Source organism: Nomascus leucogenys, chromosome 11 (genome assembly GCF_006542625.1).
Source record: "Nomascus leucogenys isolate Asia chromosome 11, Asia_NLE_v1, whole genome shotgun sequence".
NCBI classification, from domain to species: Eukaryota; Metazoa; Chordata; class Mammalia; order Primates; family Hylobatidae; genus Nomascus; species Nomascus leucogenys.
In genome coordinates, this window is record NC_044391.1 from 35,294,244 (window position 1) to 35,307,066 (window position 12,823).

At 39.7% G+C, this 12,823-nt stretch overlaps 1 pseudogene; it reads left to right on the top strand.

The window, feature by feature from the left end:
• The first annotated feature begins 11,545 nt into the window (after positions 1-11,545).
• On the top strand, positions 11,546-12,231 carry LOC100585747 (annotated as a pseudogene).
• The last annotated feature ends 592 nt before the right edge of the window (positions 12,232-12,823 follow it).

Consider the following 12,823-nt stretch of genomic DNA (forward strand, 5'->3'; position numbering starts at 1 on the left):
TGGAAGGTGAAGAGTGGGAGGAGGGAGAGTATCAGTAAAAATAACTAATGGGTGGAAGGCCGAATAATAACTGGGAGATGAAATAATCTATACAACAAATCCCCATGACACAAGTATACCTATGCAACAAACCTGCACATGTACTCCTAAACTTAAATGTTTAAAAAGAAAAAGGAAAACTGAAATCAGGAAATTCAGAGTCATTTATTTAACTGGTTATAGAGTTCTTTGGAGAGCTGATTCTAAAATCCAGACCTGCTGGTTCACCATCTAAGGGCTCTTTCTAACTTCATGAGACCTGAACATAGTGGAACAAGACAGAAGCATTTTCAAAGCGTTTTTTTCTTCTGTTGATCTAACATATTGCATCATTATTCTTGGTTCTGATCCCTCAGGTAAAATGACTGGAATCTGTTTTCTCATCTATTTTCCCACCCGCCTCCAGTGGTTTACAAACAAAAAGGTCAGAGTTGATTCGTTCTTTAAAGAAAGTTCAGTTTTAAAAATAATCTCCTCAAATCAAGGATCCTTCCCTTCTTTTTCACTAACTTGCAGAACAGTCTCAAGGTGAGCTAAGTCTGCCTTTGCCGGTCTTCCTACCTGTGATGTGAGAGTAACTTCACTAAAGAACAGTTCTGAAAATGCCACTCTGCTGCTTACTCATAACATTCAGAGGCTCCTTACTGCCTCCTCAGACTACAAACATTTCCTTGTCTTCAAGTTTTCCTTGTTCTTTGCTTCACATAAAAACAAAACAAAACAAAACAAAACAAAGCTCTGTATCTCTCTATCTACCATTATTCTTATCAAAACCCTTTCATTGGTTTGCTAGAGCTGCGGTAAGAGAGGACCACAAACTAGGTGGCTTCAAAACCAGAAATTTATTGCTTCACAGTTCTAGAGATCAGAAGTCTGAAATCAAGGTGAGTAAATTTCCAGAAGTCTATTTGAAAGAGTTGGTTCCTTCTGAGGGTTGTGAAGGAGAATCTGTTCATACCTTTGCCTTAGATCCTGGTGGTTTGCTGGTGACATTTGGCATTCACTGGCTTGTGGCAACATATATCCAAGCTTCACATGGTCTTCTCCCTGTGTCTCTCTGTCCAAATTTTCTCTTCTTATGAGGACACTAGTCAGATTAGATTAGAGCCCACCTTAATGACTTCTTAATTTGACTACATCTGCAAAGGCCTTTTCTCCAAATAAAATCACTTTCTGAGGCAAGAGGAGTTATCCTTTCAACATATGACACACATGTGACTTTGCTATGAATTCGTAGAGAGACACAATTCAGCCCATAAGAGCCCTCTTTGTATTTCTAGGCCTTATACAGAAGCAATATCTTCCATGAAACATTTCCTACCTCTAGGCTGAGATGTTTTCCCCTGCTGAGCCTCTTAGTAACCATTCCTTCTTTCTACTTCATGACCAATTTCTTGTAATCAGGGATTGTGTATTTCTCAATTTGTTACTTTACCCCAAAGTCTATCATGTTGCCTGGTATTCAACAGACATCAAAAAATGTTTGCTGTAAGTTGGGCACTGTGCCTCATACCTGTAATCCCAGCCTTTTGGGAAACCAAGAAAGGCGGATCACTGCGCTCAGAAGTCTGAAACCAGCCTAGCCAACATGGCAAAACTCCGTCTCTACAGTAAAAGAAAAAAACAAACACAAACAGTTATCTGGGCTTAGCAGCGCAAGCCTGTAGTCTCAGCTACTTGGGAGGCAGAGGTGACCGGATGATCTGAGCCTGGGAGGTCGAGGCTGCAATGAGCTGAGATAGCGCCACTGCACTCCAGCCTGGGCAACACAGACCCTGTCTCACCCAAAAAAAAAAAAAAAAAAAAAAAAAAGGCCGGGAGAGGTGGCTCACCCCTTAATCCCAGCACTTTGGGAGGCCGAGGAGGGCGGATCACGAGATCAGGAGATTGAGACCATTCTGGCTAACACGGTGAAACCCGTCTCTACTAAAGATACAAAAAAATTAGCCGGGCGTGGTGGCGGGCACCTGTAGTCCTAGCTACTCAGGAGGCTGAGGCAGGAGAATGGCGTGAACCCAGGAGCTGGAGCTTGCGGTGAGCCAAGATGGTGCCACTGCACTCCAGCCTGGGAGACAGCAAGACCCCATCTCAAAAAAAAAAAACAAAAATGTCTGCTGGGTTGAAGAGAAGGTTTTGTCTTCTATACTCCAGATCTATACTCTTGAGTTCACAGGGATTTTCATGCAGGTTAAGATCCAAGCAAGGCCTCTACCCTTCTAGGTCATATTTTCACCATAGTGATGATAAATAGTACAGTATTGATTAAGAGAATTGACTTGAGTCCTAATTCTGATTTTGTCACATATGTCCGTATTTATATAACCTGATAACATTAGCCTCTCACAAATTTCCCTCAAATTTTCTCATTTATAAAGCATGACATGTAATCCCTACCCTAAAGGATTTGACTGAAAGTTGATTAAGATAATATATGCAACGTCCTAACCAGGGATAGCTAGTAATACTGTTGTCTAGGACACCTAGATAACCTATTGCTATTTATAGTGCTGACAAGCTTTTTAAAGGCTTTCAAGAAGTTTTTAAAGACTTTAACATGTTGATAGATCACAGAGAAGCCTCCATACACACAGAGAAACTATTTGAGCTTGATTCATGAAGAGGAAAAAAAAATAAGAGACACTTTATATAACCTTAAGGAAACAGTGGTCACTACTGGTCAAGGAGAACAGATAGCAATTGTGCAGAATTAAACTACAGATCCTACCTTTGACTATTTAGTCACGCCTCACAATTAGCCAGAAGAGCCATTTTCAAATATCAAGGGCAATACAAATAGAGTTGTTATCATCATTCACTCTTCAAAGCAATGACCTTTACTTTGGGCTAGTTTCTTTGGCAAGGAAATTTGGCATGAAGCTGCTAAAGTAACATTAAACGGCAAAAATCTGTTCTTGTGACTATGCTATCTTAATGGCAATTTAACAAAACACCTAATTTCAGGCTCAGAGGTAAAAATGCTTAAGCAACCCACCTGAGACTCCCAAGCGGCTTATTTATCAAAACAAGTTAAAGTCACCTTCTGAATAATTGTTGTGGAGGGGTTGTCACACAGCAGAGAGGCACATTTTCTGTGGATTGAATGATTGATCACTAAGTTCTAGTAACAGGTGCATCTTGCTTCTGGGGCCTTGAAACATGACAGGCTGTAGACAGACTATTAAAATCGCTTTACTAACAAAGAAAAATCAATTGTTCTCCACAAGGAGGTGCCCTCTGGCGCAATCAATATACAATAGTACAATGCTGGGCTGTAAAGCCTGTGAACAGATTTAAGCTTTTGATTAGGTAAAAGGTGGAGAGGGGAGCTGTTTTCATCTCTGATGGACTCAGAAAGATAAAGATATATTTTGCTATAAGTTGCATTTGGTTTTTCTTCAGTAGATCAACTTGTTAAAAGCACAGCTGGGTTTTTTTGAGTATAGTGCTTTGTAAAGTAGCATCTTACCTGTTTTCAGGTCAAGGTATGTGGTAGAGAGCTGGAGTTGGAAAGGGGCATACTTATGAGACTAGTCCAAGAATCAAAATGGAAGGACACATGGGAACAAGAACACTATCAGTTCCATTGTTACGAGTTGAAAAGTATATAATGTCTGTTATTTTTCTGCTACATATAAGAAATATATGAGTTTATATGGCAGTCAGGTATTGGAACTTTTTGTGCATTTTTCTACCAACAAATCAGTAATCATCTGTCATTTACAGACATATGTTTCAAGAATAGAAAAATGGCATTTACAACCTCTGTATTTTCATAAAGCTTTGCCTATGTGCCAACAATATTTGAAGCAGATACAAAACTCAAAATAAAACTCAATTCAGGCTATTCAGACAGGGGAAAAGCACACTCTCAGTAACAAAGAACTTTATGCTGAGAACATGAAGTGCTTTTTCACTCAAAGGAATGTTATAACTGAATAGTGTAGACAAAACCCATTGAACAATTGTCAGTAACATTTTGTACTTAGAATGTGTATACATGAACATATTTGAAATTCCATCTTTAAAAGTGTTAAATGGTCTAGATTTTATAAAATGAGCAACATAATTTAGTATTTTCACAGAAAATTAATTATATGCATTAATGGAGCATACAACAGAAGTAAAGATGTTTTATAATTTGCATGGTGTTGGGGAATTCAAGAAGGTAATTTTTGTTCAATATGAATCATCTCATAAGTATCATTCACTAAAACTTCCAATTTCTTGAGTTAAACCAGATTAATCTTGTCCCTCTGAGTTTGTTTCAGCCATAGAGAAGTCAAGTAAATTGCCAGACATAAAGCCATGCAATTTTCAATCCAGGCATCCAAAATAAAGATCTGGGAGTCTGACAGGGAGTATTAGGGACTGAGGCCAACCTTCAAAGATAGCAGTCTAGTAGAAAGTCAAGAGCCAGAAGAGATTCGAAAGCGGGTTTGGCTGTGTACTGTGCCCACTCTTCAACTGGAACAGCTTAGACATAGCTATCAATGATCCCTCATCTGCATCTCCAGAAGAGGGCTGTATTCACTTCTGACCAGACACCCTCAGAGTCCATACATTTTCCTAGTGAAATACTAAAGAAAGTTCTTAGGCAGATGAAACTGATGAAAGAGGGAAGCGTAGAAATGAAGAAAGAATATGTAGAAGAGCAGCAGGAAGGATAAAGCTGTAGGGAAACCTACATGAAAGAAATCCAATGTTTAGGGGTGTGTGTGTGTGTGTGTGTGTGTCTTTGTGTGCACACACGCACATGCATGTGTGCAGTTTGGAAGTCATTGCATTGTCCGAAAATAGTAAAAGTCTTAATTTACATCAGACTTTCATTAGAGAGTATCATAATCTCTAGATGGATATTAATATGTTAAGGAATGTTATAATAGTAAAAATAGTAAAATAATGTGTCACTAATAAGCAAATGAGTATAGAATGTAATAATCAAAAAATGCATAGAACAGATGACAAATAGAAAGCAAGTTGGAAGATGCTAGATTTAAGCACAGGTCATATAAACACTTTCAATGTAAATAAACTAAAATTACAATCAAAAATGAAGATTAAAATAATCTAAAGAAACTAAATTCAGTGCTGCTTTTAAGAGACATTTTCAATTTTAATATTCAAAACATTAAAAAAAGATGATAAAAATTACTGAGCAACACTAAAAGAAGCTTGAAGCTACACTAATATCTGACACTGCAGACTCAAGCCAAGGCACATTATTAAAGATCGAAGAGCTATTTCAAGGCACTAGGAAAATATAATTCTAAATGTGTGTACACCTAATAACATAGCCTCAAAAGATGTAATGCAGAATTTTACTGAACTGCAAGAAGACATAGTCGGTTTCACAAATACATTGAGAGATTTTAAGACACCCCTCTCAGCAACTGATAGGACAAGCAGATACATCAGTAAGGTTACAGAAGAGTTGAACAACTTGATTATCTAAGTTGACGTAATTGACAAATATAGTGTACCCAACCCAACAATTGCCGAACACAGGCTCAAAGTAAAGGGAGTTAATTTGGCTTAGCTATCAAGGAAGTCTGGACTTACATCTTCAGGTTTCAGATATCCTTGGACCAAGGGGTTTAAAAATATAATATGAAATTTAAAATTTTTTTTCTGTCTCATTTCTCCTTAATTTTGCATATTGAATCTCATTACCTCCTATACAAACCAGCTGTCTTTTTAAGACCTGAGAGTATGGTGTCAAGCAACTGTAAGTTGCTCCTCATTTTTGTAGGTTGATTTAGGAACCTGCAGCTTTACTGAATTTGTATTAGTTCTAACAGTTTAACAATGCTGGACATTTAGGTTGCTCTTTTCTTTTTATATTCATTTTGATCCTATACTTTCTGTGTCTGTCTGTATACCCTACTATTGTTCTTGTTGCCTTCTGCTGTTTCCTGTTCTCATTCTTTCTCTGTGTTGCTGCCATCAAATCTAAACATGTAACAGGTGTTTCCACTTTCTCCTGCTATGGCTACACCACTATGTTTATCCCCTTCTCATGCCCATAGTTATGCCTAGATCTGCATGTACATTGGGATTCTATGATTGTCTGGATATGAGATATTATATTCACTCTAAGAAAAATTATTTTTCCTCCAGGATTAGAAAGAAGGCAATGTTCCCAGGCCTTTTCCAGTGTTTCTCCTAAGCTGAGAGTATATTTACATCTCCCTGTAGCTAGAAATAAGTCAATGACTCTAATATTCAATAAACCACCCTGAACTCCCATAGTCACTTACTTTAACTAAAAAGATTTCATTGATTTGTTTTTGCATGGTTACCTTTTATTCAGAGATATGGCTTTGTTATTTTTCTCTGAAATGACCTTGACATGATTTGCCTCCTGGTTGATTGAACATCAGCAAAAGTTAAATAATGGCGCAGCAGCTTATTCTGTGACCCAGAATATTCCCTTCTAAAAATTTAGCCAAAAAACTATCAGATAAAAATACAAACATAAATATATATTTTATAATGGTGCAAAATAAATAAAAGCAACCCAGAAAAAACTAAATACCAAATATCAGAAAACTGGTTAAATAAATTGCAGGACATCTGCTAGGTGCGGAGGCTCAAGCCTGTAATCCCAGCACTTTGGGAGGCCAAGGTGGTTGGATCACAAGGTCGGGAGATTGAGACCATCTTAGCCAACGTGGTGAAAGCCCGTATCTACTAAAATACAAAAAAGAATCTACCTGGGCATGGTGGCGCACACCTGTAGTCTCAGCTACTCGGGAGGCTGAGGTGAGGCAGGGGAATTGCTTGAACCCAGGAGGCAGAGGTTGCAGTGAGCCGAGATCACGCCACTGCACTCCAGCCTGGCAACAGAGTGAGACTCCGTCTCCTAAAACAAAACAAAACAAAACAAAACAAACAAACAAAAATTGTAGGGTATCTATTAACTTTGATATAATCTTTAAAAATTATACTGGCCAGGCATAGTGGCTCATGCCTATAATCCCAATACTTTGGGAGGCCAAGGCAGAAGGATTGCTCTGGCCCCAGCCTAGGCAACATAGCCAGACCCCATCTCTACAGAAAAATAACAAATTAGCTGGGCATGGTGGTGCAAACCTGTAGTCCCAGCTACTTGGGAGGCTGAGATGGGAGTGTCACTTGAACCTGAAGGTGGAGGCTGCAGTGAGCCATGATTGTGCCACTTCACTCCAGCCTGGGCGACAGAGTGAGACCCTCGTCTAAAAAATAAATAAATCAATAAATAAAATTTATACTGTACAACATTTAAGAACATAGAAAATTGTTCAAGCCAATAAGAGGTTGTCAGTTGGTTATTCCAGAATTACTTCTAGTTTAGATAGCAAAAGCTGGGACTAGATAGAATTTCTTCCTCCAAAGGCAAAACGAAAGCAGAAACAAAAGCAAAAACTAGAAATGTTCTTGAGGGAAACTGCAGACAACATACATGGATTTGAAAATACTTTTCTGTTTTTTACCTTTTCAGGGCCCAAATCAGTTTGACACAGTGCCTTGTGTATTAATAACTTTCCAATAATAATATACCTTTATAAGGAGAGCCTCCCCATGGCCACTTCCCGGGTTCAGAGCTTCACCATATTCAGCCTCCTTGCTTGTCACACTAAGGATTCGACCAAGGACCTTACCAAGCTCAGGGAGGAGCATCAGACTCTTTCAGCAGTGTGTACAGTTTATATTCCTCTTCCGTAACCTATCACCGTTGGTCAACTTTCTTCACTCATCTAGCTATCCATTCCAAGCAAAGTGATGAACCTCACACAAATCCTCCTTTTACTTCCTCCAGCCCATGGACAAAGTTGGGATATATCTTATGCCAGAGACAAAATGACTGAGTTCTCTGGAAGCTGCATGAAGAGGCTGTATTACAGCCTATGCATAAGAGCCTTAATATGCCTGTGAAAGGTAAATAAATGCAAGTCAGATCTGAAACACCCAGTCAACACAGCCCAGGATAATTTTGCAATTGGTTTTCATGTCTTTGATCTTCTGCATCTAGATGCCAAAGATAGGAGACACTAACAGACCCTGTATTAGTCAGTGTTCTCTAAAGGGACAGAACTAGTAGATTAGATGTATGTATAAAGGGGAGTTCACTAAGGAATATTGACTCACACAATCACAAGGTGAAATTCCGCTATAGATGGTCTCAAGCTGAGGAGCAGGGAAGCCAGTCCGAGTCCCAAAATCTCAAAAGTAGGGAAGCCGACAGTGCAGCCTTCAGTCTGTGGCAGAAGGCCAGAGACCCCCTGGAAAACCACTGGTGTAAGTCCAAAGTTCCAAAGCTGAAGAACTTGGAGTCGGTGTTCGAGGGCAGGAAGCATCCAGCATGGGAGATAGGTGAAGGCCAGAATACTCAGCAAGTCAAGTCCTTCCATGTTCTTCTGCCTGCTTTTATCCTAGCTGCACTGGCAGTGGATTAGGTGGTGTCCACCCAGACTGAGGGTGGGTCTGCCTCTTCCCATACACTGACTCAAATGTTAATCTCCTTTGGCTGCACCCTCATAGACACACCCAGGTAGAATATTTTGCATCCTTTGATCCAATCAAGTTGACACTCTTTTTTTTTTTGAAATGGAGTCTCGCTTTGTCGCCCAGGCTGGAGTGCAGTTGTGGGACCTCGGCTCACTGCAACCTCCACCTCCCGAGTTCAAGTGATTCTCCTGCCTCAGCCTCCTGAGTAGCAGGGATTACAGGCACATGCGAACATGGCCAGCTAATTTTTGTATTTTTAGTAGAGACGGGTTTTCACTATGTTGGGCAGACTGATCTTGAACTCCTTACCTCATGATCTGCCCTCCTCCGCGTTCCAAAGTGCTGGGATTAGAGGTGTGAGCCACCACCTGGCTGACACTCATTATTAACCATCACAGACCCATTAGTGCCTTTCCTGGGCCACATGCTAACAAAAAGATTTTCTCTAAACTGCCAATTGATTTACACCTTCTCCTCTTCACATCTATACACACAGGAAATTTAGAATTCCATTGTTCCACTGTCCTCTTGTGTGTTTATCAAACTCATACTGGAACACGATTCTTCAATTTGCTTGATATTTATTTATTTATTTATATTTTATTTTATTTTTTTGAGATGGAGTCTTGCTGTGTCACCCAGGCTGGAGTGCAGTGGTGCCATCTCAGCTCGCTACAAGCTCTGCCTCCCAGGTTGAAGCCATTCTCCTGCCTCAGCCTCCCGAGTAGCTGGGACCACAGGTGCCCGCCACCACGATCAGCTAATTTTTTTTGTATTTTTAGTAGAGTTGGGGTTTCACCATGTTAGCCCAGATGGTCTCGATCTCTCTACCTCATGATCTGCCCATCTCGGCCTCCCAAAGTGCTGAGATTACAGGCGTGATATATTTATTTTATTAAATTATATCTTGTAACCAGTCAAATTTAAACAACTTATTATTTCAATCAGTTATAAGACACCAGTGCGGAATACAGATAAAAGAGGGAGATACAGTTGAGCGTGAATTTTAGAAGACTTTCCAGAGCTGTGTTACATGTTCATTTCTGCCACTGAAGATGCCTCCGGATATTTGAAAGATCTCTATCAGATGACACTGGGTACTAATGCTAACCTGCCTAAGGTGAAGGTGGCAAACAAGTTCAAGAAAAAAGTCACTGTAGGCTTACCTGTATTAACTCTTATGTTCATTTTACTTATATTCTTCAGTTGTGTTTTCAAAGGAGCTAATTTCTGTAAATCTCTTTACTTTCATTCTCAATTCAAATTCCTGGTTGAAAAACACTCCTGGAGTGCATGTTTTATATAATTCTGTGCAATTAAAATTTTATTCTCTAGCAAGAGGTTTTTAGTAGCTGAACACAAAATGGTAACTGACAAATTATAATCAACAAATTCACCTTTTACCTCCACTTCTTTGTATCTAGTCATTATAAAGATTATTTAAAAATTTACCTTATATTGTCCATCTTTTTGTATCCTATGATTGGGACTCCCGCGAAGCTTTATACAACTAAATAACACAGGCATCTATGATTTTCTCCAACTGGACAGATCAGTTTTAAGATCCATGGGCTTGCGGGTAAAGTAGGTTTGCTGCTCCCTGGTTACCAACTTCTCTGAGTCCAGTGAATACCCCTCCAACACACCTAACAGATTATATGAAGAGAGTTTATTTCTTACAGATAGGCAACAAAAAACAATAGAAGGCTAGAATTCCTCATATTTCAGTCCCCCAATGCTCAGAAAAGCTGTCCAAAATGGATGGAGTCTCATCTGCCCTTACCCTGCCTGAACTGCAGCTGAGGAATCCCAGAAAGCAGCCCACCTTAGGTTTTATACCTCAGGATGATGGGATGTGCTGGGCTGAAGTGTTGAAGACATCCTGTTCTCCTAGGGGACTGAAACAGAGCCCAGGCTGTTCCAGCTACCTCAGGATGTTGCATTCCCAGCACATTCTATGATTAATTTTGAGAACCATAAGCAAGAAAGTGGGGAGAGCTGGATCAGTCCAAGATCACTTAGAGAACTATCTTGCAATCACCACTTACAACTGAAGTTGTTGATTTAATTTACTTCTTTGTAAAAGTAGAACCACTTTTTTCATCTTGTTAATTTTACTCCTGATGGTATTTATAAATCATATTACAGACTCCCATGATTCTGAATAACATTAACATTAGTAGCCTATCTGGCAAATTCTATTAGTCATTAAAATTGTGGACTTTCCTGACACTATTCCTATAGACACCACCAATACCTGAATTTTCATGATATTCCTTAGAATTATTGGTCGTATTTTCCTCCTTTTAAAATTTTACATCTAAGTGAGCCAACTTTGCCTAGTCAACCTCATTTACTTTCCTGAATTCTAGAACTTAGCAAATGAGTTCATTTTTTTTTTTTTTTTTTGAGACGGAGTCTCGCTCTGGAGTGCAGTGGCGCAATCTCGGCTCACTGCAAGCTCCACCTCCTGGGTTCACGCCATTCTCCTGCCTCAGCCTCTCCGAGTAGCTGGGACTACAGGCGCCCGCCACCACGCCCGGCTAATTTTTTGTATTTTTAGTAGAGACGGGGTTTCACCGTGGTCTCGATCTCCTGACCTAGTGATCCGCTGGCCTCGGCCTCCCAAAGTGCTGGGATTACAAGCGTGAGCCACCACGCCCGGCCAATGAGTTCACTTTTATTTGCTTCACATGTCCATGTTTTTGATCATGCTCTGTTTAACCACCAGTGAGTTTCTGTTCATAACTCAGTCACTAGCTCATGTATTATCTTCCTCACTAACTGTCAAAGAAGAATTATTCACTCCATTTATAGTCTTGTACAGCTTTTTTATATGATAAGTTGATTGACGTGCTTCACCTGTTATATTATAAACTTTGAGAGCAAGGACCTCATCTTATTCAGCTCTGTATTTTGAGCATCTACTACACTGGATGACACAGAGGTGAAGATACATAACTGTTAGAAATGAATAGATGTGTCTTTTGCAGCCATCATCGAAGCGGGAGCAGCCAAAATGAAGTTCAATCCCTTTATGACTTCCGACTGAAGCAAGAACCGCAAAAGGCATTTCAAAGCACCTTCCCACATTCGCAGGAAGATTATGTCTTCCCCACTTTCCAAAGAGCTGAGACAGAAGTACAACGTGCAATCCACAGCATCCGAAAGAATGATGAAGTGCGGGTTGTACGAGGACACTACAAAGGTCAGCAAATTGGCAAAGCAGTCCTGGTTTACAGGAAGAAATGTGTCATCTACATTGAATGGGTGCAGCGGGAAAAGGCTAATGGCTCAGCTGTCCATGTAGGCATTCACCCCAGCAAGGTGGTTATCACTAGGCTAAAACTGGACAAAGACCGCAAAAAGATTCTTTTTAAAAAAAATTGTTATACTTTAAGTTCTGAGATACATGAGCAGAACGTGCAGGTTTGTTACATAGGTATACACGTGCCATGGTGGTTTGCTGCACCCATCAACCCATCATCTACATTAGGTATTTCTCCTAATGCTATCCCTCCTCTAGCCTCCCACCCACCCACCCACCGACAGGCCCCTGTGTGTGATGTTCCCCTCCCTGTGTCCCGCAAAAAGATTCTTGAATGGAAAGCCGAATCTCACCAAGTAGGAAAGGAAACGAGCAAATACAAGGAAGAAACAATTAAGAAGATTCAGGAACAAAGTAATCTTATATACAAACTTTGATTAAAACTTGAAATGAAAAAAAAAAGAAAGAAATGAATAGATGCGCTACCCTAAAGCCAGTTAAGAACGAGATAATTACTGATCTGGAAAAACCCCTGATTTTGAGACTTATTTATGTTACCACCCTACTGAGAGGTAGTGTGAAGGATCAGGACTGAGTTTCCCAGGATTTATTCTGAACTTGATGCATATGCATTTCAGCTCATCCTGATCTACTCTGTTAGACTCCTGTCCTAGTCCTACATTACAGTGTTTCCTCTTCCCCATGGGAATCAAGGATATAGAGTTGTGAAAGAGAATGTACCAATCAAATACAGAGACTCTAAATTCTGGCCAGGATCTGACACAGAGTGTATTCTGAATAAATATTTGACAATTTAATTATATTCCCATAAGGTTATCAAGCTGTCTAATAGTCCTTGATATATGACAAACAGAAGAGCAAAATAACACAGAGAGACATTTGAATGCTATCTGAGCCATACTTTCTTCCAAACTGCTACTAAATAATGAATTTTTAAAATACCAGTTTTATAAAAGAAGAACAAGAAAATACTTTTCTTCTGTGACTCAATAATATAAATAGCATTTG